General features: G+C 33.7%; 1 long non-coding RNA gene across 3 annotated transcripts; it reads right to left on the bottom strand.

Moving 5' to 3' along the window:
* Positions 1-2446: 2446 nt before the first annotated feature.
* LOC120344061 (uncharacterized) lies at positions 2447-21980 on the bottom strand. Of its 3 annotated transcripts, none has more exons than XR_013469004.1 (6): positions 21855-21980; positions 20978-21039; positions 19954-20069; positions 17892-17931; positions 17153-17294; positions 2447-3482 (listed from the first exon to the last, which is right to left on the bottom strand). It is a non-coding gene; the product is annotated as an uncharacterized LOC120344061 (long non-coding RNA). The 3 variants fall into 3 exon arrangements; XR_013469005.1 differs by lacking the exon at positions 2447-3482 and adding an exon at positions 14565-15631; XR_013469003.1 differs by lacking the exon at positions 2447-3482 and having other exon boundaries at positions 14565-17294.
* Between the last annotated feature and the right edge of the window lie 2197 nt (positions 21981-24177).

The raw sequence follows: 24177 nt of genomic DNA, 5'->3' as shown, positions 1-24177 counted from the left end.
CATATTACGAAAAAAACTTTATTAAATAATATTAAATATTCAATATCAGCAATGAACATAGTACTTCGTGCATTACTGTATCAGTATTAATATAATCAAAAAAGTATTATATCGAACTAAAATTAAAAGGAACACTAGATAGGAGTAAGCCTGACTAATGAAACACTTGCAACATACTTACCGGAATTTCAGATTTGTCTCTGATTCCGTTTTTTTTCAATTTCTCCAGTGCCTTCAAAATTTTGAGCCTGAGAAGCTAAGATATTAATAACAATATCTAAGCCTAATAAAATGTGTAAAAATATTTACATGTAATTTGTAGATTTTCCTTGCATCCGTCTTTTTCTAATTTTCTCAGTCTCTTCATAGTTCTGTGCCTGAGAAGCTGGAATAACATTAAAAGTATCTAAGCCTAATAAAAACCCTATTATTCCTAATGAAGGGAATGGGTCTAAATCTATCTATACCAAATAAAATATTAAAAACAAAAAAGCCATGGCAACCCTGTTAATACTTTTCTTCATTTGTCGGTGTCACGATATCCTGGTTCCTGTTGAAAATATCTTAAAAGTAGAAGAGAAATTAATGATTATGACAAAAACAGATAAGAAAATATGGATACAGCATATTACGAAAAAAGCTTTATTAAATAATATTAAATATTCAATATCAGCAATAAACATAGTGCTTCTTGCATTACTGTATCAGTATTAATATAATCAAAAAAATATTATATCAAACTGAAATTGAAATGAACGAGTAAGTCTGACTAAATAAACACTTGTAATATACTTACTGGAATTTCAGATTTGTCTCTGATTTCGTCTTCTTTTAATTTCTTCAGTGTCTTCAAAATTTTGTGCCTGTGAAGCTTAGATAACATTAACAATATCTAAGCCTAATAAAATTTGTAAGAATATTTACATTCAATTTGTAAATTTTCCTTGTATCAGTCTTTTCCTATTTTCTTCGTTGTTTCCTTGTATCAGTCTTTTCCTAATTTCCCTATTGCCTTCATAATTCTTTGCCTGAGAATCTAGAATACCATTAAAAATATCTAAGCCTAATAAAAACCCTATTATTTCTAATGGCGGGAATGGGTCTAAATCTATCTATACCAAATAAAATATTAAAAACAAAAAAGTCATGGCAACCCTGTTAATACTTTTCTTCTTTTGACGATGCGGCGATATCCTGGTTCCTGTTGAAAATATCTTAAAAATAGAAGAGAAATTAATGATTATGACAAACACAGATAGGAAAATATGGATACAGCATATTACGAAAAAAGCTTTATTAAATAATATTAAATATTCAATATCAGCATTGAACATAGTACTTCGTGCATTACTGTATCAGTATTAATATAATCAAAAAAGTATTATATCGAACTAAAATCAAAATGAACACTAGATAGAAGGAGTAAGCCTGACTAATGAAACACTTGCAACATACTTACCGGAATTTCAGATTTGTCTCTGATTTAGTCTTCTTTTAATTTCTTCAATGTCTTCAAAATTTTGTGCCTGTGAAGCTTAGATAACATTAACAATATCTAAGCCTAATAAAATTTGTAAGAATATTTACATTCAATTTGTAGATTTTCCTTGTATCAGTCTTTTCCTATTTTCTTCATTGTTTCCTTGTTTCAGTCTTTTCCTAGTTTCCCTATTGCCTTCATAATTCTTTGCCTGATAATCTAGAATACCATTAAAAATATCTAAGCCTAATAAAAACCCTATTATTCCTAATGGCGGGAATGGGTCTAAATCTATCTATACCAAATAAAATATTAAAAACAAAAAAGCCATGGCAACCCTGTTAATACTTTTCTTCTTTTGTCGGTGTGACGATATCCTGGTTCCTGTTGAAAATATCTTAAAAATAGAAGAGAAATTATTGATTATGACAAACACAGATATGAAAATATGGATACAGCATATTACGAAAAAAGCTTTATTAAATAATATCAAATATTCAATATCAGCAATGAACATATTACTTCGTGCATTACTGTATCAGTATTAATATAATCAAAAAAGTAATATATCGAACTAAAATCAAAATGAACACTAGATAGGAGTAAGCCTGACTAATGAAACACTTGCAACATACTTACCGGAATTTCAGATTTGTCTCCGATTCCGTCTTTTTTCAATTTCTCCAGTGCCTTCAAAATTTTGAGCCTGAGAAGCTAAGATATTAATAACAATATCTAAGCCTAATAAAATTTGTAAAAATATTTACATGTAATTTGTAGATTTTCCTTGCATCCATCTTTGTCTAATTTTCTCAGTCCCTTCATAGTTCTGTGCCTGAGAAGCTAGAATAAGTATCTAAGCCTAATAAAAACCCTATTATTCCTAATGACGGGAATGGGTCTAAATCTATCTATACCAAATAAAATATTAAAAACAAAAAAGCCATGGCAACCCTGTTAATACTTTTCTTCATTTGTCGGTGTCACGATATCCTGGTTCCTGTTGAAAATATCTTAAAAGTAGAAGAGAAAGAAATGATTATGACAAACACAGATAGGAAAATATGGATACAGCATATTACTAAAAAAGCTTTATTAATAAATATTCAATATCAGCAATAAACATCATACTTCGTGCAATATTGTATCAGTATTATTATCTTCAAAAAAATATTATACCGACAAAAATCAAAATTAACACTATAGATGGCAAGCCCTGTTAATACTTTTCTTCCTTTGTCGTTGTCACGATATCTTGTTTACCTGTTGAAAATATCTCCAAAAATACAATATAAAATAATGAATATGACAAATAAGATAGATAGCTAAATATAGAAACAGCATATTACAAAAAAAACTTATTAAAAAATATACAATATCAGTAATAAACGACAATATAAATAATAAATCAGTAATATACAATAACAGTAATAAAAATATAAAAATAACGTACAATGAAAGAATCATTTCAAACTTATCATAACAGGACATCAAACACAGGATTGCATTGCAGGGTGTTAGAATACAAATAACAATTGTATTTATTTTTCTGAGCTATGATTTAATTCATTAATAAATATACAATCAAAAATCCGTTTGCAAATATTCAGATTACATAAATATTTAGTTCCTCACGGGTCGACCCATGTCAAACTTCCGCATATAATTCTTTTACAGTGTGTATGACATTTTGGTATAGTTTTAAACAACAGTCTTATTTGATATAAAAGACATGTGTATCTGCTGCCCAATGCATTTGTTTGCGATCTAATATTAGTAATCAGTGCACATACATACGAGCTTAAAGTACGTATTGCAATGAAATACAGTCTCAAACATCAGTCTATTTTTCTATATCAAAGTCTTGTGTGTGGACTCGATGCATTTGTTGGCTAGCACATCTCAGTTATGTTTAATAAAACTCTTCTTCTTATTCAAATAATTGAGTTGTATTTTCTTTTGAAAAACAGAAAGATTCGTCAAGTTCCATAATTGAAGAATCCTGTAAAAATATATATACATTTATTTCTTATGCACTTTTATAGTAGAGGAAGTAAACTATGAGCAACTTATTACGTATGATGAGGCTCTACAAGACGCCTATAACGTGTTGGGCGGTGACGCTGCGCGACATCAACTCCCTTAAGACTTATAACCTGCCAGTTTTCTCGATATTAACTACTACACATCTTTGAATATGATTGAAGTCTGTTACTGGCAATGAAATATCCAGTCTACATGAACCAAAGTACGAGAAACGAATAATATGTGATAAAAAACGTGAAATAGTGTGCTGATAAAAATGATTATTGTAGAGGTCGAAACGCATAATGTAGAAGCCAAAACAATTAACCCTACTTTTCACATAAGCCAATATATTGCGACATCTGTCATACTCGGTCATAATGTATTGGGTTGCTAAAGTTTACGACCAACCCAAGTATGTCTACAACATACATAATTCCAAAAGATGCAAACAATAGCAACATTAATTTATGCAATTTGAATAAACCCTATCATTTAATTTCAAATATAAAACAAGCAAACAATCCGATTATTACAGCAATTAAATTGACACTACTTGAACGACAAACTTCCAATGCGAATTAACTTTTAAATAGCCGACCTGCAATGATCCGAAATAACTATAAACAAACAAGAATATGAGGAGACAAAATCGATACAAGATTTTGTTGAAGTCAACATGCCTCTTTTCTCCCCACGAACAGAAGATGAATTGCCTTAAAGAGAGAAGTCTATGAGCGGTCATCCACCGAAAGTACAACGCCCGATAACTTTTGAAATAACCCCGGGTCAAATATATATACGGAAGAAAACAATTAAACTTTGTCTGTTGCTGAGTAAATAAATCTTAGTAGTGGTATGTGTAACATACTATTACATGCTTGAGATGGCTTAAAAGATGGTATTTGATATCATACGAGGTTTGCAGTAAAAGAGTACATTGTTTTACAACATATTATTTGATACAATAACGCATGAAGTGTATATCTATTTTAAACAATACATTAACGTCCATTACATTATACTAGAGATTCCAACTAAGAGATGTACCGATACCTTTTGTCGCCGATACCAATCCGACAACAACGATAAAACGACGATATTAATATTTTAAAGCAGAAATTGCCGACATTTACATGCTATGTAATTATTATCTCAGGTGTTCAGTCCAAACAAGTTAAAGTAACAGTTTGCAAGCATTATTCATGCCACACAATTTTTCAAATTTGAAAAAGCCATATTTCAGATAAAAAGAAATTAATGTTTTGGATCCTGCTACGTTTTTTAATTTAAATACATTGTACACTGATGTTAATTATATCGGTGTTCGGTGAGAAAACTCACCAGGTTTGGCTACTGTAGGTGGTAAAAAAAATAAATGTTCACTCAATCTATCCAACTGATAAATCGAGTTGTGTGCGCAGAATTTTATGCCATGCCAACATTGTATTTTGTACTTTTGTAATGTTAAAATTGTCAATATAAAAAATAGGTTGCAAAGATAGTCAAATAAGTTGAGCTAGTTGGGCTGATAAATGGCTAAAATCAGTTCATAATCATATTCCCGTTTCTACTCGCGCGGTTGGGAAAAAGCATTGCTCCTATCTAACGAGGCTAATACCGCGAACACGATCACTCCAAGCAAAAAATAATTTTTATATCAGTATTTCAACCTACTTTTTAATTTCACACTATAATATTATGTTCTTTTTTAAACCAAGAGCAAAAAACTGTAAAATCAAAAACTATCATAAAGTCTTGACAACAAGAAAAATGAAAAAGTATGAAACGCAAAGAACTACAGAAACAAATGTTCGTAGAAGTATGTAATGGACAGACATTTTTCTTCTTTACAGGTATCCCATATTTTCCTCTTTATATTGTTAACGGCGTTTTATATTTTGTACTAAACTAAAAGAGGGTTTATTTGATTTGGGAGATTTGTTTTCTTTAATATTTATAGTCACGTTAACATATTTTAGAATTTGATTTTAAAACAATCGCACTACAAATAGGAGTTTCAGGATGTACCTACATGAAAGCCAGTAGAATCCGCATTTTTTTTTTAAAAGCTCAAACTTGTATAATTTTGTCACAATTACATCCAACAAGCGCCTTCAGTTAACAGTTGATTGGACGTGTTTTATCCTAAAATATTCTAACACTCTCCATCTTCAAAATTAGAAGCAAGTTGAGAGGGAAAAACGAGTTTATAAATGTCTTAAAATAGAAGAACAAACGATTAAGCAAAAGCTTAAATAATATGACTCGGCATGTGTGCAATGTAAATTGGATATTTTCTGCCTTGCCAGCCTGTTTGGGACTGTTTTCTATGCGCTGGAAAATATGAATATCCAGTGTAAGCGTAAAATATACAACAGTGCAGCCTAGAACAGATTTAGCAACCAATCACAGGAAATCTTTTTTTTTAATACATTGAATACCCGGCAACCAGACTGCACCTTCTGAAAAGGAGTCAGAACAACAACCGTTGGAATATCGAGAGCACAAACCGAGGATAAACAGATAGAGCAATAATCAAACACAGCAATTTGATAACAATTATAAACTATATGAATTATTTTGTACAGAGACAAAACAAAATGTGAAATAAAAAGCTAGCCTTGACAAAATGAAAAATTTGAAATGTTAGAAACTCTGGAATAACGGCTCAAGAATGAACCTGAACGACTTTCGCGATCATTGCTGCATTGTATTGTATTAGCACTTATTAGCAGAGGATCAGCTAAAAAAGAAAAACATACGATTGAGCGAGGAATTAATAAATATGACCTGGCATGCGTGCAGTGTAACTAAGATTTTTCTAGCTTGTCAGCTTGCTTAAAACATTTTAATTTTTCGTTCAAAAATAAACCATTTCAACACACATATTAGAAACTATTAATATTCAGTGTCAGCGTCGGATAAATAACAATTCAGCTAATAAAACAGAACTATTGTAAAGTATTCGCAATCCCTAATGAAGAACAAACTGATCAGTGTCGTTGCGACGAAATCAGAAAATTCTGAAGATTTGATAAAAAGTCCTCATGTTGCGTGTTTTCGAATCTACCAATTTATTACGCTTCATCGGAGAATTAGAAGTGACCATTTCATTTATTACCTAAATTCGTGGAAACATCCAGCGCTTTTTTGTTAATACATTTTTTTTCATTACCCCACTATTTAGCTTAACATTCTTACTTTGCATCTTTACTGTTTAACTCGAAGTAAAATACAATTCACATCATTTAGCATTCACAAATTATTATTTATCAGAATTTTTTGTATTTAAATAAAAATTTACCAAATACAAATCTGGGTTGGGCATTTTAGTTAACAACAGATTTAAATTCAATTCAACGAAAGCATTTATTTCAAAAAACACCCCTGAATGCAGATTTCAAATTTTTCAATTTCTCCTAACCCGAAACCTAACCCAAGCCGGACAACCACTAATTTGTTAACGACGGATTTAAATTCAATTCAATGAAAGCATTAATTTCAAATCAAATCTCTCATTTTTCAAAGAAACTTTCCCGATCTAACGGGGAAATATTTGAATATTCCATTAAATCGAGGACTAATATAAACAAGAGAGCTGTGCTCAAATATTTGGACACGTCACAAAGTGTCGCAATTTTTTATTCCGACACATAAAAAACGCGAATCTTTGAGGTCAACAGAAAATATTGAAGTAAAAGTAATAGCCTTCTGGCAAAAAAATCAATCTTCAACCACTGAAAATTTCAAAGCAATTGTTCAGTATTCGTAAAGAAAAGCGATTTCATCATGACGAAAGAGAAGAATACTAACAAGAACAACAACATAATATTGAAATGATCGTTATGTACACTGACGTGTCCAAAAACTTAATTCAACAAAAACTTGCGGTGGCACAATGTGGTATTCGAAGATGGTAAATTTTACAAAAATTGATTGATTTCAGAAAAATATTTAATTATTTCGATCTAATTTCGGCTTGGGGGTTGAAATTTGAGGTCGGGGTCGAACCCCCCCCCCCCCTTGGAATTTTTTTGAAAACAGAAAAATCGCCGATAACACGTGCAATTGCTTTCTGCTAAAATCGCCGTATGTTTTCATCGAGGCGGCGTGTTATTTAGGCCGTAAACGCCTTCTCGTTGGTATTTATTCTCTCTAAATCACAAATTTGTGCCAGGGGAACAATTATAATTATTTTATTTTTGTACTTGCACGGAATTGTGAAAACTGAAAAAGCGTGCAATTGCCTTCTGCTAAAATCGCCGATTGTTTTCATCAGTGTGCTATTTAGGCGGTAAACGCCTTTACGTCGGTATTTATTCTCTCTAAATCACAAATTTGTGCCACGATAAACATGATGATTATTTTATTTTTGTACTTTGCAAGGAATTGTGAATTCGGTGAGAGTTATAATACGTTCATCGGCGGCGAGGTTCTAAAGACAAATGAAGGAGTAAACCCGCGATCTAAATTTGACTGAAAATCGACAATATAAAATACAGAAAACAAAACCGTAAACAATAGGCTATAAGATTTGTTGAGTCCCGCGACAGTCTAAAAACGCTTTTCTAGTCTAAAAACGCTTTTGAAAATCGCAAAATTTTGTGTGCCCACGGCACACATTATGTTTCCTCGCTGTTTAGGAACATACTGTCATTAAAATCGAAACACGGTTAATTGTGGGTGGGATCCATTACTTTAAAATTGTCATCGAAAATTCTAGTGTTATCATTAAACAAGGTTGAAAACGCGTTTTTTCCCCTGCTAGTGATGATATATAAAATAATTAATCTGAAGTATATCCATCAATTTTTATTCTACTGAAATAAATTTTACTACATGAGAATTTACAGCAGATTTACGGATTTTTCGAAAGCTTTTATCTTTAAAAATAATCGGAGTGGCAGCATTGCGATTGAACGGAGTCAATGTTACAAGCACATCTCAAATTTGTCGAATTCGCAAAATAGAAAAAATACGGATCAAAACAATATATAATAGGGCAGTTTACCACACAATTTTATGCGGAATTCCGTGATGTTTTAGAGTGGCTCTTGTTTTGTCGGCGCAACCGCAGGTTAAATTGAAGACAATTAAATTAATAAAGCAGGGCATTTTAAATATGCCCTTATCGGTCATGGATTGGTTACCTTGCGCAAGAGAAAAATCATTTTTCGTTAGAAAAGGCGGCTCTTTTAACAAGTGACGCAATCGCGGCGACTGTTCGGCTTGGATTTCGAGGCGGTGAATTAGTATTTTTGATTTACTGGTATACTTTATATCTATTTTCATTGTATGAAGTAAAATTGTACTACACGTGATTTTATATCAGATATCGAGATTTTACTAACGGCGATAACGAGGTCACAAGATTGCAAAAATACGTATCAAAATTAAATATGTCAGGCAGCTTATCTCATTGTTTTATGTCCACGGCAGTAATGTTTTTATTTTGACGTAGAAAGTCGAGACCGCGAGTTGCGTTGGGGACAATAAAATTAATATATACGTAAGGACATTTTAGAATCTCGTAGTTGTCATGAATTAATATTTTACGCGACAGAAGCTGAAAAGGCGGCTCTATTATCGAGCGCGTGATCGCGGTGACTGCTACAGACGGCATCAATCAATCAATCATCAATCATCATTTATTCGTCAACACAATTTAAACATGGTATGATATATAAAAAAAATAATTACAAATACAAGTGGAAACTAACTTAAATTGTGTGACAGGAGTCGCGAGGGACCTCAAGAGGTCTTCAGGCAGCGACACCTAAAACGCTTGTTGATTCAGGTTAATAGCTTAAAAAGTTAATGAAACACCAAAACATTTCAAAATAAATATTTTGAAGAAAAAAAGAACATTTACAAAAAACAAAAAATACCAAATATCCATCATAAGTATTTAAAATAAAAAAAACATAACATCCTGGTTACGAGCATGTTTTTTTATTATTTAAATCAGTGACCAAATTCATAAAAGATGAAATGCACCGTAGAATTAAACGGTTGCACGAAAAGACATAAAATATGTTATATATCGATGTGGGGTAAAAAATATAAATAAAAAATATAACGATTAACTATAATTCCCTTTAGACTGAATCTTTCAGTATCCCCTGACATGATGTACGCAAGGTCTTTAACCAAAATTTGGTTTTCAAAAATTACGACTCCACGCACATCTGATTCGTTCGCAGAGCTGCGCTTTGTTTGGCAGAGTAGAATAACGGTACGTTATTGATACGTTGCGACCAAAGTGACTATAACACTTTATAGTCAATTTGGCTGCGACAGAGTAAAGGGACAGGATTCGAATATTTAACCCAGCGGACAGGTAAGCCGATGACATGGCTTAATAATATAGACTTAATCAAGTACTCGGGTCAGTTGCAAAGAAGCGCAGTACCGTATCGTATAGGTACCGGTAGGTGATTTTTTGGTGATCAATTCAAAGAAAGGTAGTCATCAATGTATTTCTTTTTTAGTTCCCTTTTAAAACCATGATAGGATAGTGATCTCATTTCACCTGATATATTATTCCATAACTTTACACCCACGTATTTGATGGAATTCTGCGTTCTACATGACGTGTATCTCGGTACATGAAAGGAAGCTTGTGAAGCAGATCTTGTGTAATACGAATGAACATTAGTCTGCTTGGTGAAATATCCTGCGAATGCGGTTGGAAGTTTGCCGTCAAAGTACTGGTGCATAAGTTTCAATATCTCAAATTTATGGACATGGCAAAGTTTCATTATTTTTAACCTGTGATACAATGGGTCAAGTCTGGATCGTAAAGGTGCATTGCCTATTGCTCGGATTGATTTATTTTGCAGTAATTTCCGTCAATATTGATGGTATTGTTCGCCTAAAATTGGGACCGTAATTTACCAACTGTGATAGAAATCCTACACAGAAGATAGAAATCATAATAAAATTAATTTGTGTTGTGAATGCACTTGATTGTGAGGTGATTGTGAACTCACAATCATGTCCGAAATATAAAAACTACGATATCCGCCGTGATAATTAATATTTACTATTGGATATTTACCAAATACAAATCTGGGTTGGGCATTTTAGTTAACAACAGATTTAAATTCAATTCAACGAAAGCATTTATTTCAAAAAACACCCCTGAATGCAGATTTCAAATTTTTCAATTTCTCCTAACCCGAAACCTAACCCAAGCCGGACAACCACTAATTTGTTAACGACGGATTTAAATTCAATTCAATGAAAGCATTAATTTCAAATCAAATCTCTCATTTTTCAAAGAAACTTTTCCGATCTAACGGGGAAATATTTGAATATTCCATTAAATCGAGGACTAATATAAACAAGAGAGCTGTGCTCAAATATTTGGACACGTCACAAAGTGTCGCAATTTTTTATTCCGACACATAAAAAACGCGAATCTTTGAGGTCCACAGAAAATATTGAAGTAAAAGTAATAGCCTTCTGGCAAAAAAATCAATCTTCAACCACTGAAAATTTCAAAGCAATTGTTCAGTATTCGTGAAGAAAAGCGATTTCATCATGACGAAAGAGAAGAATACTAACAAGAACAACAACATAATATTGAAATGATCGTTATGTACACTGACGTGTCCAAAAACTTAATTCAACAAAAACTTGCGGTGGCACAATGTGGTATTCGAAGATGGTAAATTTTACAAAAATTGATTGATTTCAGAAAAATATTTAATTATTTCGATCTAATTTCGGCTTGGGGGTTGAAATTTGAGGTCGGGGTCGAACCCCCCCCCCCTTGGAATTTTTTTGAAAACAGAAAAATCGCCGATAACACGTGCAATTGCTTTCTGCTAAAATCGCCGTATGTTTTCATCGAGGCGGCGTGTTATTTAGGCCGTAAACGCCTTCTCGTTGGTATTTATTCTCTCTAAATCACAAATTTGTGCCAGGGGAACAATTATAATTATTTTATTTTTGTACTTGCACGGAATTGTGAAAACTGAAAAAGCGTGCAATTGCCTTCTGCTAAAATCGCCGATTGTTTTCATCAGTGTGCTATTTAGGCGGTAAACGCCTTTACGTCGGTATTTATTCTCTCTAAATCACAAATTTGTGCCACGATAAACATGATGATTATTTTATTTTTGTACTTTGCAAGGAATTGTGAATTCGGTGAGAGTTATAATACGTTCATCGGCGGCGAGGTTCTAAAGACAAATGAAGGAGTAAACCCGCGATCTAAATTTGACTGAAAATCGACAATATAAAATACAGAAAACAAAACCGTAAACAATAGGCTATAAGATTTGTTGAGTCCCGCGACAGTCTAAAAACGCTTTTCTAGTCTAAAAACGCTTTTGAAAATCGCAAAATTTTGTGTGCCCACGGCACACATTATGTTTCCTCGCTGTTTAGGAACATACCGTCATTAAAATCGAAACACGGTTAATTGTGGGTGGGATCCATTACTTTAAAATTGTCATCGAAAATTTTAGTGTTATCATTAAACAAGGTTGAAAACGCGTTTTTTCCCCTGCTAGTGATGATATATAAAATAATTAATCTGAAGTATATCCATCAATTTTTATTCTACTGAAATAAATTTTACTACATGAGAATTTACAGCAGATTTACGGATTTTTCGAAAGCTTTTATCTTTAAAAATAATCGGAGTGGCAGCATTGCGATTGAACGGAGTCAATGTTACAAGCACATCTCAAATTTGTCGAATTCGCAAAATAGAAAAAATACGGATCAAAACAATATATAATAGGGCAGTTTACCACACAATTTTATGCGGAATTCCGTGATGTTTTAGAGTGGCTCTTTGTTTTGTCGGCGCAACCGCAGGTTAAATTGAAGACAATTAAATTAATAAAGCAGGGCATTTTAAATATGTCCTTATCGGTCATGGATTGGTTAATTAATATATACGTAAGGACATTTTAGAATCTCGTAGTTGTCATGAATTAATATTTTACGCGACAGAAGCTGAAAAGGCGGCTCTATTATCGAGCGCGTGATCGCGGTGACTGCTACAGACGGCATCAATCAATCAATCATCAATCATCATTTATTCGTCAACACAATTTAAACATGGTATGATATATAAAAAAAATAATTACAAATACAAGTGGAAACTAACTTAAATTGTGTGACAGGAGTCGCGAGGGACCTCAAGAGGTCTTCAGGCAGCGACACCTAAAACGCTTGTTGATTCAGGTTAACTCTTTGAACTCTGAATCCCCAGAACGACGATACTCTCTCACCCTGACCTCCCACGGCGTCGCATCGATTCGACGCGTTAAAAAATTGTAATATTCCTAATTTTAAATCAAAATAACTTCTAAACCATTAGATATCAGATGGTCTGTAATATATCATATAAAAGCTTATCTAGTCTTTTATTTTTAACTGGCATTATTTTTCACGAGATGTTTTGATGAGATGTGTAAGCCTATTTGTAGCCCCATCTACTATTTTTTTGTATTTTGGTAATATTTAATACATTTCTTAGAAATGTATCATCAATATAAGTACAATTTTGAAAAGTATACAAAATTACCTTTCGGAGAATATACGTATGACTCTCTTAACATACGCATAACTCATTTTATTGCAGAATTTGTACTATCGATTCAAATGGTTTGCGAACAAAATTTATCAACTATTTGACGCCAAGTTTGCGTAAGGACGCAAAGGGCGACGACGACATTGTCGTGATAACGTTCATGCGACGTATCGTGCGTAACTCTTTGCGTGAGGTATATTGCGCAATTGCACATCTGGTCGTTCACAGCTTGAGTGCAGATTGTGGCTTCATTGCATTAGTATCATATCCTCGGCCGCAGATAAAACCCTTTCAGACGAATTTTGATCGAACATAGTAAAATTGCTAGAATATAAAGGCCATTTTATATACGTTTACTATTTGGATATGGGACGAAAATGAATGGCCAAAACGAAATATTTGATCCTCATGAATTTATGAGGTTCCGCCGGAAACATCAAGGCTAATTATTCACCGTTGGATATCATGAAGATTGAATAAAAAAAAAACTGATAACGGGTACACGGAAGACATGGTGGCACCAGTAGCTCACCTGGTCAGTGTTTTACATTTTGCAGCCTCATTAGATTTTCGAAATTACTGCATATACGCTACATTCCTGATATCGCTATATTTACAATGGATTTTAAACGAAAGCTTTGTCCAGATGAAATATTGGATAGTATTCATCTATCGGAAGAAGAAAATATGGCACAATAAAACTCAGCAATGGCGCTAAACAATGCATCCATCGATATGTTCCATCATTCTGTTTTTAAAAATTCTTATTTTGGCTATTCGTATTTTTCATATCTTTATGCAATTAAAACGGCAATAACACTGCGTATTGTAAGTTTTAGTCGAACCGATGTAATGCGTAAATTTCCCCGTGTATCGTTTACAAGTCGTAAGTCGCTTCACGAGTACGAACTTAAGTAAATGACGTTACGAGCATGCGAGGAAAAGTGTTTCTCGTATGAAACGTAAACGTGCTACGTGCCAACGTAATTGCTTAACGTCGCTGCGTAACGGCGTAAATGTGTTAGGTCGTTATTTACGTCACCTTGACGTCTCTCGATCTTGTGACAAACAAAATCACGAATAAAAATGCTTCTAAAATTTGAATGGTGCAACATAAGTTCAATCTAATGGTATCCCTGGAAAGCTATCCTCAAATTCTACAAATTTTGTCGATAATGTACTAGGTTTAATCGAAAACAAATTTAAGTTTTGTCAATTAGATTTGAGCAATTTTCAGAAGTTTTTTATGCTTTTTAATTTTGCCAATTTTTATAAGATGATCACCATATTTTATCTCAATTTTAAAATTATACTTAGTCCTGTAGATTATCTTTCACACGATGTAAAACTTGTCTAAATATAATAAATGGTTCGCGAGATATGAGGTTTCAAAGTTGCATACCTCTTACGGGATGCGAAAGCCGCTAAACCGGCTTTCAGCGTCAGAAGACTTTCTCGGGAAAGCCGGTTTAGCGGCTTTCAGGGTTCAAAGAGTTAATAGCTTAAAAAGTTAATGAAACACCAAAACATTTCAAAATAAATATTTTGAAGAAAAAAAGAACATTTACAAAAAACAAAAAATACCAAATATCCATCATAAGTATTTAAAATAAAAAAAACATAACATCCTGGTTACGAGCATGTTTTTTTTATTATTTAAATCAGTGACCAAATTCATAAAAGATGAAATGCACCGTAGAATTAAACGGTTGCACGAAAAGACATAAAATATGTTATATATCGATGTGGGGTAAAAAATATAAATAAAAAATATAACGATTAACTATAATTCCCTTTAGACTGAATCTTTCAGTATCCCCTGACATGATGTACGCAAGGTCTTTAACCAAAATTTGGTTTTCAAAAATTACGACTCCACGCACATCTGATTCGTTCGCAGAGCTGCGCTTGTTTGGCAGAGTAGAATAACGGTACGTTATTGATACGTTGCGACCAAAGTGACTATAACACTTTATAGTCAATTTGGCTGCGACAGAGTAAAGGGACAGGATTCGAATATTTAACCCAGCGGACAGGTAAGCCGATGACATGGCTTAATAATATAGACTTAATCAAGTACTCGGGTCAGTTGCAAAGAAGCGCAGTACCGTATCGTATAGGTACCGGTAGGTGATTTTTTGGTGATCAATTCAAAGAAAGGTAGTCATCAATGTATTTCTTTTTTAGTTCCCTTTTAAAACCATGATAGGTTAGTGATCTCATTTCACCTGATATATTATTCCATAACTTTACACCCACGTATTTGATGGAATTCTGCGTTCTACATGACGTGTATCTCGGTACATGAAAGGAAGCTTGTGAAGCAGATCTTGTGTAATACGAATGAACATTAGTCTGCTTGGTGAAATATCCTGCGAATGCGGTTGGAAGTTTGCCGTCAAAGTACTGGTGCATAAGTTTCAATATCTCAAATTTATGGACATGGCAAAGTTTCATTATTTTTAACCTGTGATACAATGGGTCAAGTCTGGATCGTAAAGGTGCATTGCCTATTGCTCGGATTGATTTATTTTGCAGTAATTTCCGTCAATATTGATGGTATTGTTCGCCTAAAATTGGGACCGTAATTTACCAACTGTGATAGAAATCCTACACAGAAGATAGAAATCATAATAAAATTAATTTGTGTTGTGAATGCACTTGTTGTACGTGATTGTGAACTCACAATCATGTCCGAAATATAAAAACTACGATATCCGCCGTGATAATTAATATTTACTATTGGATAAAAAAGTGCTTTAAATATAGTCTAACAATATTAATTGGATTGTCGGCCGCCAAAACGATCGCGGTGACAAATAATTCACTGAGGCCTTCGATTACGACAAAATTATGAAATAAAAAAGCCACACTGTTCAAGTAAAATCCGAAAAAAAAAGTATTGTCACGGCGATGGTTTCGGCGGTCGACATGCCAATTGATGTCGTTCAAAATGACAATACTGATTATTCGGTGTCCGTTAAAAATATTCGATTAACTCGATTAAAAAATATGATTTTGCCCGCCAGTGATCACGGCGCAAGTAAATAATCATTGAATGGAAATAAAACTTCAACTTCATAACAATAAATTATAAGTAATAGTTTCATATTTCGTGCATTTGATCGGCGCTACATGCGAGCGTATTTTTGTACACATAAACCATTATGACACTACTGACATCTGCGAGTTTTAGTTCTCTCCGAAATTAATTTTCCCGAATTTTTGATGTTTTATTTTCAAATGCGGGTACCCGCAGACTACGGATTAATAGTCGACGTTTAAAATACGACTTGTAAAATATTCACCAACACCATCAGGCAAAGAGAGACGGGCTACCACGTAACCTCCATTGGAAAATCCTGGCTGCACCCCTTGATGCGGCAATATTTAAAATGCGGTATTTATTGGCTTAATTGTGTTCAATGAAACCTGCAGTTGCGACGACTTACGTCTTACGACAATATAAAATCATTACAACTCAAAATTACCGCGTCAATCAGCGGACTTGGAATGAAGAACAATGAAACCAAGTGTAACAACACTGAATCCGCCCCGCCGCAGGCCTGTCACTCTGATTCTTTTTAAGGTTTCACCGTTTGAAATATCCCAAGATATAGACAAAATACGAACGATTGTAATTTAAATTATTGCGAAAAAAAATCAATCGATATATTTTGCATTAATTATTTTATATATCGTCACATACCGAGAAAACGTCGTATGCGGCTCCATAGGTAGTTAGTTTCAAAATAGACAAAAGGTACATCGCGTGAATAATTTACTGTGTTTCGATTTCAGTTACTATTATGGCATATATTTTAAAGAAATCCTAACATAACACCAAATTTTGTGATTTACAATGCCTGAAAAGCGTTTTCAATCTGCTGCGAGACTGCTAAAACAAAACTTATGGTGATATCTTCCGTTTTATATTTTAATTTTAATATTTTATAATGCTGCAATCAAGAAATTGGGTTGCGGATTCACCTCTTTATCATTTATTTTTTCACCGAATTTTATAATATAGTATTCTAACTTGTTTGTGATTAATGTAAATTAGAAAGATTCAGAAGATTTAAAAAACATACCTGTTCTTTAGACTCGATGCATCCACCTCTCTCAGTGATGCATAATCGGACAAATAACTCCGCATGTCTTTTAATGTATAATGATAAACTATCTTTTCCGCTTTCAAGTTTCAGAAAGCTGAACTTTATGCGAGATAATGAACTGCAAGTAAATTTTGTATAATATTGATTTGAATAAATATAGTTGTTCGAACTAAGTCATTATTAATTTTTAGATTTATAAGTTACGGAAAATGTAATTTGACAGGAGCACAGAGAAGCTATGCTTATACTTTGGATACATAAAATAAAAATATTAATTTTCAGTTCATTGACAAATTATTCAGATTTCCCCCTTATTTACTAACATTACTTTGGAATGATCTGTCAGTTTATAATATTGCAAAACATAATATAAATTATATTTATATTCATTCAAAAGCACGTTGAAAATACGGCTATTAAGAAATGTAAATATCAAAAATAAGGCGGAAAAGATAAAATTTAACAAATATTTCTGTTTCTAATTACCTTTACGCCCCTCAAACAAATTGTCCGCGCTCTTGTGATAAGCTATGCTTATCCTAAAGATACAAGGACGACAGCTTGTACTGATATTCATTTACGTTCATTCTATATTATTTGCAGATTTTCAATATTATAAATATTACTTATTCGGAATGATCTGTCAGTGTGCTATGTTGTATCTCATTATCTGAATCTTAACTAGTAAATTATTTATTAGTGTGTTATATTTTACCTTCAAGTTCTCTATAGTCTCTCCTTCCCATCCCAGAGACCTGAAAATATACATCTATAAATAAATTGATGCCATCTATAAATGCCAAAGACATTTTAGACATTATTATATAAATATAAGAACATGACAGATCATAACTAGGGAATAAACGATAGCAAAATAAGGAATATATTCCCAGATTCAAACGCTTATGAACATAAGGCTACTAGCAATAGGGATATAGGCTGACTATAGTAGATTTACAATTGGTGGGATCTCATGTATATAGTAACCTTCGAAATTTTAGTTTTCGACACAAATCCCATTGTTAACCAGTACTAAAGGGTGTACGATTCCCGGTTATATTGATGCATATTGGTGCACTTGATTCTACTCACTCATATAATATCGGTATTGGAAACTTAATGCGATTTTAGTTCGAAACACATGTGAACACGAATGTCATGGTTAACTAGTACCAAAGGGGGTAAGATACACAATTAATCAAGTCAAGACAAGTTTTTTTTTTCCAACCAGTAATAAGTATCACAACCATAAAATAAGACACAGAGAAAATTTACACCGTTTTTCTTGGGGAAGGGACGTAGCGGGGAACCAAAATGGTTATCGAGCAGCGAGACCAAAGTTCCTAATATCTAATTAAAAAGGTAAGAATTCTAGAGTTTTGAAACTACTATATCTTATATTGACGGGGAGTGACGTATATAAAAGAGACCATTCAGTAGAAATTATATAGGAGAGTTTGGTGACCCGCACTAACAATGGGGAAAATAGGACACACATTTCTAATTCTCTATTTTTAAATAGACATGAACATGGATGGTATGATAACATAGGACTTTTACCAAGGGGATAAGAACCAAAAAGGAGTTTACACTTGGTTGAATATAATTTATACGGTATCGTTTTTGGAAAATTTAGTTGAAACACGAGTTCTTTAAGGTGTAAGATTAACGGCTATCTTAATTCACATAGTATGACTCACTCTGATATTATCATTATTGGAAATTTGGGACGATTCCAGTTTGAACTAGTTGGGAACATCATTGGCATGAATATCAACTGTGAACTACCCGAGCGTACAGGTCACAATGAACCACAGTTACATCTAAAAAATTAGCCTGATTACTTTATAAAGTATGTTAGTTAGTGTCAACTACCATTTGTATTCATCAGATTAATGAAAAAGATCAGGACTACGATTTCAAAAATGTCAGACATATTAGTATATATAGGCATCCTATGATAAACAACAAGTTAAACAATAAGTTTTAATATTCGCATGGTTATTAAGTTGGGGTTGTGTTTTAACCGAATTGCACTTAACGAGGCATAGTTCAAACTCTTCCAGTATCTCTGCAGATATACACTGCTGAACTAAAAGTATCACTATGAAAAAAATTCACTGTTTGTCGTAATCACAACGTGACACCCTATTGCGGTGAAACGCCTATTATTTATGCTGGCCTAATAACCTTTAAATAGACTGACATTTCAAGATAGTAATTGGCCTTTTGGTTTGGACGATTAAACGAAACGACAGCAGATGGGACAACACAGCAGTTAGCCCCTGCGCTGTATTGACTATGTTATTATTCACCGGATATTGCTACAGTTGATTATTAGGACAGAATATTTAATTCCGCGATTCTACGTAATGAGCATGGTTTGGTTTAACAGATTTTGCCATAAACAATTATGAGCGCGCATTGGTGGCCAAACTGACAAAAACAAGACCAATTTAATGCATTCCTGTATCTCGAATATTGGGCGGGAACAAAAAAAAGCCTAATTTTTATTTCTAAAACATGGCCCTAGCCTTATTCACTGGACCGACTCAACAGCCAGAATAAAACGGAAGTTGTGCGAATCATGTTATTATGAATTTTTGAGATTGTAATTTTTAGAAAATTTCATTTGACACACAAACCAAAACTGAGCTCATACTCAATATATTGAAGATAATATTTGTCTGTAGATTTCCCGAAAAAAATACAATATATCATTCATTTATACTATAGACATTTAAAATGAAAAGATTTCAAATGATTTGGTTACATACTTGCTTTTCAGACTTGATAGGCCTCCATCTCACTCAGTGATGAAAAGCTGGCACTTGATGAATTTCTTTTGGTACAATGATAAATTGTCCTGTCAACTTTCAAGCAGTGTTTTAAGCTGAAAATCAATACATATGTCATGATTTTGTGCAAGCCAATTCTAAATTTGATTCAAACTAAATTTCGTTGAGCAAACTATGTCATTAGGTAGTTAATTCACACAAATGCTATTTGACAGAGACACTGCAAAGCAAAAAATATACGTAACGGGTAAATTTAGACGAATAAAATTTATTCAGGATTGCCATTAAATTTCAAATATTATAGATTACCATAGAAATTGCTTTTCATCGACTCTACAGTTACAGGTATTTGTAATCATTCAATTTCATAAATTCAGCTTAATATTTTATAACATATCTAGTGTAGTTTTCAAACTGCACGAGTTGCAAATATTACAATAACAGTAAAATACCCAATGAACTTTTATAACTGTTTCATGGAGTATATGACTAATTACCTCTGATCAGTAGCTTGTAGAATTATCACATTGTTCACGGTGGGGATCGCAAACTGGAGATCGCTATCCAGCAGAGAAGCGAGCAACGAATTTTAGGGGTCGCAAAGAGTACACCAATTTGATACAAGGTACTATATTTATAGTACTATTTCGGACTTCTGCTTCAAAACACAATTATTAAAACTTGTGCAAAATCTAAATCTTAAATTTCGATAGAATGCACAGGATAAAATAAGCGGCTTAACAATGTTGGCTCGCATCGAACTATTTATCATTTTAAACGTGAACGTGGGTCTTACTTTTTTGGAATTTTGATTCGGAAGACAATTATTTAAATTTGTGAAAATATAAAACACACGATCAAATATGTGGCATAACGATGCCGACTTTGATCGCAAGACCCGAGACGCGGTGCGCTCGCATCTATTAGCATTCTAAACGAAAACAGTGGTGTACAGGAATAAAATAGGCGGAAAAGTCAAATAAAATGTTTAAATGATATTTACTTGTATTATTCCTCGTTCGTTACTTTGTGTCTTTGAATCTTCAACCTTTAATAGTTTTGCATCTGAAAAAAGTTAAAATATTGATAAATAAACTGTCGCAGAACTGTAGCTAGCATATTCAATGAACAGCGGGGCTGAATCTATCGGATTTTCTGCACAAAGCTCCCGCCACGTTTTAAAATGACATATTAGTAATTATCAATTTGGGGGTAGAAACGATTTATAAATTTGAATTTACAGCACAATCTGCATTCCTAACTTAAACTACCAAGATGGCGCACAACCTGAACCCTAAACAGGTACACATACTGTGTTCAGGTTGTGCGCCATCTCGGTAGTTTAAGTTAGGAATGCAGATCGTGCTGGAAATTCAAGATGACGCACAACTTGAACCCTAACCAGGTACACATACTGTGTTCAGGTTGTGCGCCATCTTGGTACGAATACTATGGGAGCACCCTATACACAATAAAATATGAAAGTGGAAAGGCTACGCGAATCTCTAATAAACCATTGATTTTGCGCTACATTTGCGAAAGTTTTAAAAGTTATGCAATACATTCATGTAAATCTTGTCCTGTTGAATGCAGCTTACGTAGTGACGTAGATTAGTCTATTACGTTTAGGTTTCTTAATATGATAAGTCTATGTATTGCCATATAGCTTTAAAGTTCGACCAGTTGTGAGGAAACGATGGAACCCGATGTTAGTGAGTTCGATGCAAAAGAGAATCACCCACCAATCAAGACTTCTGTATTAGGTTAATAATTCCAATTCGTGTAGGCCCGAAAACCTCTAATTTACCACTTATACAATAGAAAAATGGAAGCAATAGAATAGCAATGAAAACAATAGGTATAAAGAACATTTAGCTCACCTGAATATTGTTTCGAACTCGCTGTCATAACCCAACAGTCAGCTTATCCATACATCCTGCCAGAATCAAACCTTATCCTACGACGAACATTTGTGACTGCGATGTCGCTTGTGGCTTCCCGCGCACAAATATTTGACGAAAAAAGCTAACTGATTGTTGTAATCAAATAATTTTAACTGATTACTTTGATTACTCCAGATTGCCGTTACGAGGCGATCACGTTTCTAACGCGTGATCTCAAAGTTGCAGAATGAAGATGACGGTTGGGATTTGCTTCATACATTTTCTGATCGCACAATACCTAGTTCATAGTATTTTCGGGGGTGTTTATCTCGGTGACCGTACATTTCAACCCACGTACATTTGAACCATGTACATTTGAACCCATGTGTATATCCGCGGGTTCAATCTATATGCGGGTGCTAAAACCCATGGGTTAGGGTTAGTATGGGTTCAGACGACCGTAAAACAAAAAAATCCATAAGTGCAATAGTCCGCAGGTGCAATTGTCGTGGGTTCAAATGTAATGGAACCGTTCATCTCAGATCTCACATTTTTACATCAGTGACGGGAGCTTAGTACAAAGAATCCAGCATTTCCATTATATTTGTCTTTTCATATTTGTCGAGTAAACGCGCACGTGGATGTCATCAAAAATGTAACCTTCCCTCCACTCAATGTAAGATTAACGGCGTGTTTAGCGTTATATCAATGCATTCTCTAAATTGACGTACAAATCTTAGCTCATTGACTTTCGCAGCCAGGAATGTTTTCATCCAATAACGTGCCGGCGATGTCGTTAAAGGTGGAGTCACAATGTCACGTTGTTTCGATGCCTACCCCTACAGTAAAGGTAATTTCTCCGCTCAAACCAAACGGCAGAGACATAACATCAGCAACAGCATTAATCACGGTTCTATGTGAAGTAAATACGGTAATTGACTGCTCAATACAAGTGCATACCGACGACAACGACTGATTCACATATTTGGTGTTATGGTGCTCGTGAAGAGATAGACTGTTATTTACGGAGCCCCACAATAAGAACGTAACAAAAACAATGTGTTACTTACCGATTAATATTAATGAGTGATTTGAAATTACTCTATTTAATAACTCGGATGTATTTGATGCTTCTTAAATTTTATTAATGTCATTTTGAGTAAACGAATAGTTAATGGAGACTCTAGTTCTGTATGAAGCACTTTGAGTCTGTCTCTACAGTAGACTTCTTGGTAAAAAGCGATCATGATACAGGTATGAACGGCCATAAAGAACAAACCTGAGATTTTGTCATCTAGCGTAAGGGTATAGACGTATATTAATGTGTTTAGTATCTATGTCAGTGCACTGCAGTTGACTACGTTCGTGTTGAGTGGCGCATCGTGCTGAGCCTTAGGACTACGCTTGATTTCTAACCTAAGATTACCCCGCTTGGATTCGCAGGTTCAAATCTAGTAGGGGATAATTTAGTACCAGATGATTGCTGGCGGCTTCCTCCCACTATCCCTACCCTAAGCTAGCGCTTCCCAAACTTTTTTTGCCACGGAATATTAATACTTTTTATGATGTAATTTCAGTTTTTTCTCTATTTTCGCTTGAGGCACATAATATGCAGCACCTACGCCAAATGGATTTTTCGAACCGTCAGTAAATACTTGTACATAGTCTCGATATCTTTCGTGTGTATGGTCAAGAAATGACGTTTGAAGTATTGTTGGTGAACATGTTGTACCATAAATCGTTAACGCTGTATCAATTTGCGGTGGCTTCATTATCCAGGGAGGAATCTTGAAATTACCATCTTTTGCAACAGAGAAGTCGGTAAAAAAGCTGTTGGTTGTTTTCATATTAAACGTTGCAAATGACCAGGAAAATATTCTTCCTACGACTGTTTGAATAATTGTGCTGTAATTTCGCTGTCATGAGGAATCATTCTGCATTTGTAATGTAGACATTTTCTATAATGTATAATGTGTAAAGCCATTTCGTTACACTGGGATTGTAACGCTATAATAGGAGTACTTTTTAATGCAACCAAACATTGTGATTGGATGTATAATATGTAAAGGCATTTCGTTACACTGGGATTGTAACGCTATAATAGGAGTACTTTTTAATGCAACCAAACACTGTGATTGGATTACAGCCAGTTTCCGCAATATAGTCGTTGTTCTTATTGTTCCTGTTCTTGTTCTTTGACACGTTTTTAAAAAGTCGCTTTTCTCTTTGATTACTGGACCAATTGCTTTGAAATTTTCAGTAGTTAAAGATGGAATTTTTTTCTAGAAGGCTATTACTTTTATTAATTCCAAATATTCCT

Source organism: Styela clava, chromosome 15 (assembly GCF_964204865.1).
Source record: "Styela clava chromosome 15, kaStyClav1.hap1.2, whole genome shotgun sequence".
NCBI classification, from domain to species: domain Eukaryota; kingdom Metazoa; phylum Chordata; class Ascidiacea; order Stolidobranchia; family Styelidae; genus Styela; species Styela clava.
This window is presented reverse-complemented; position numbering and strand designations above follow the sequence as displayed.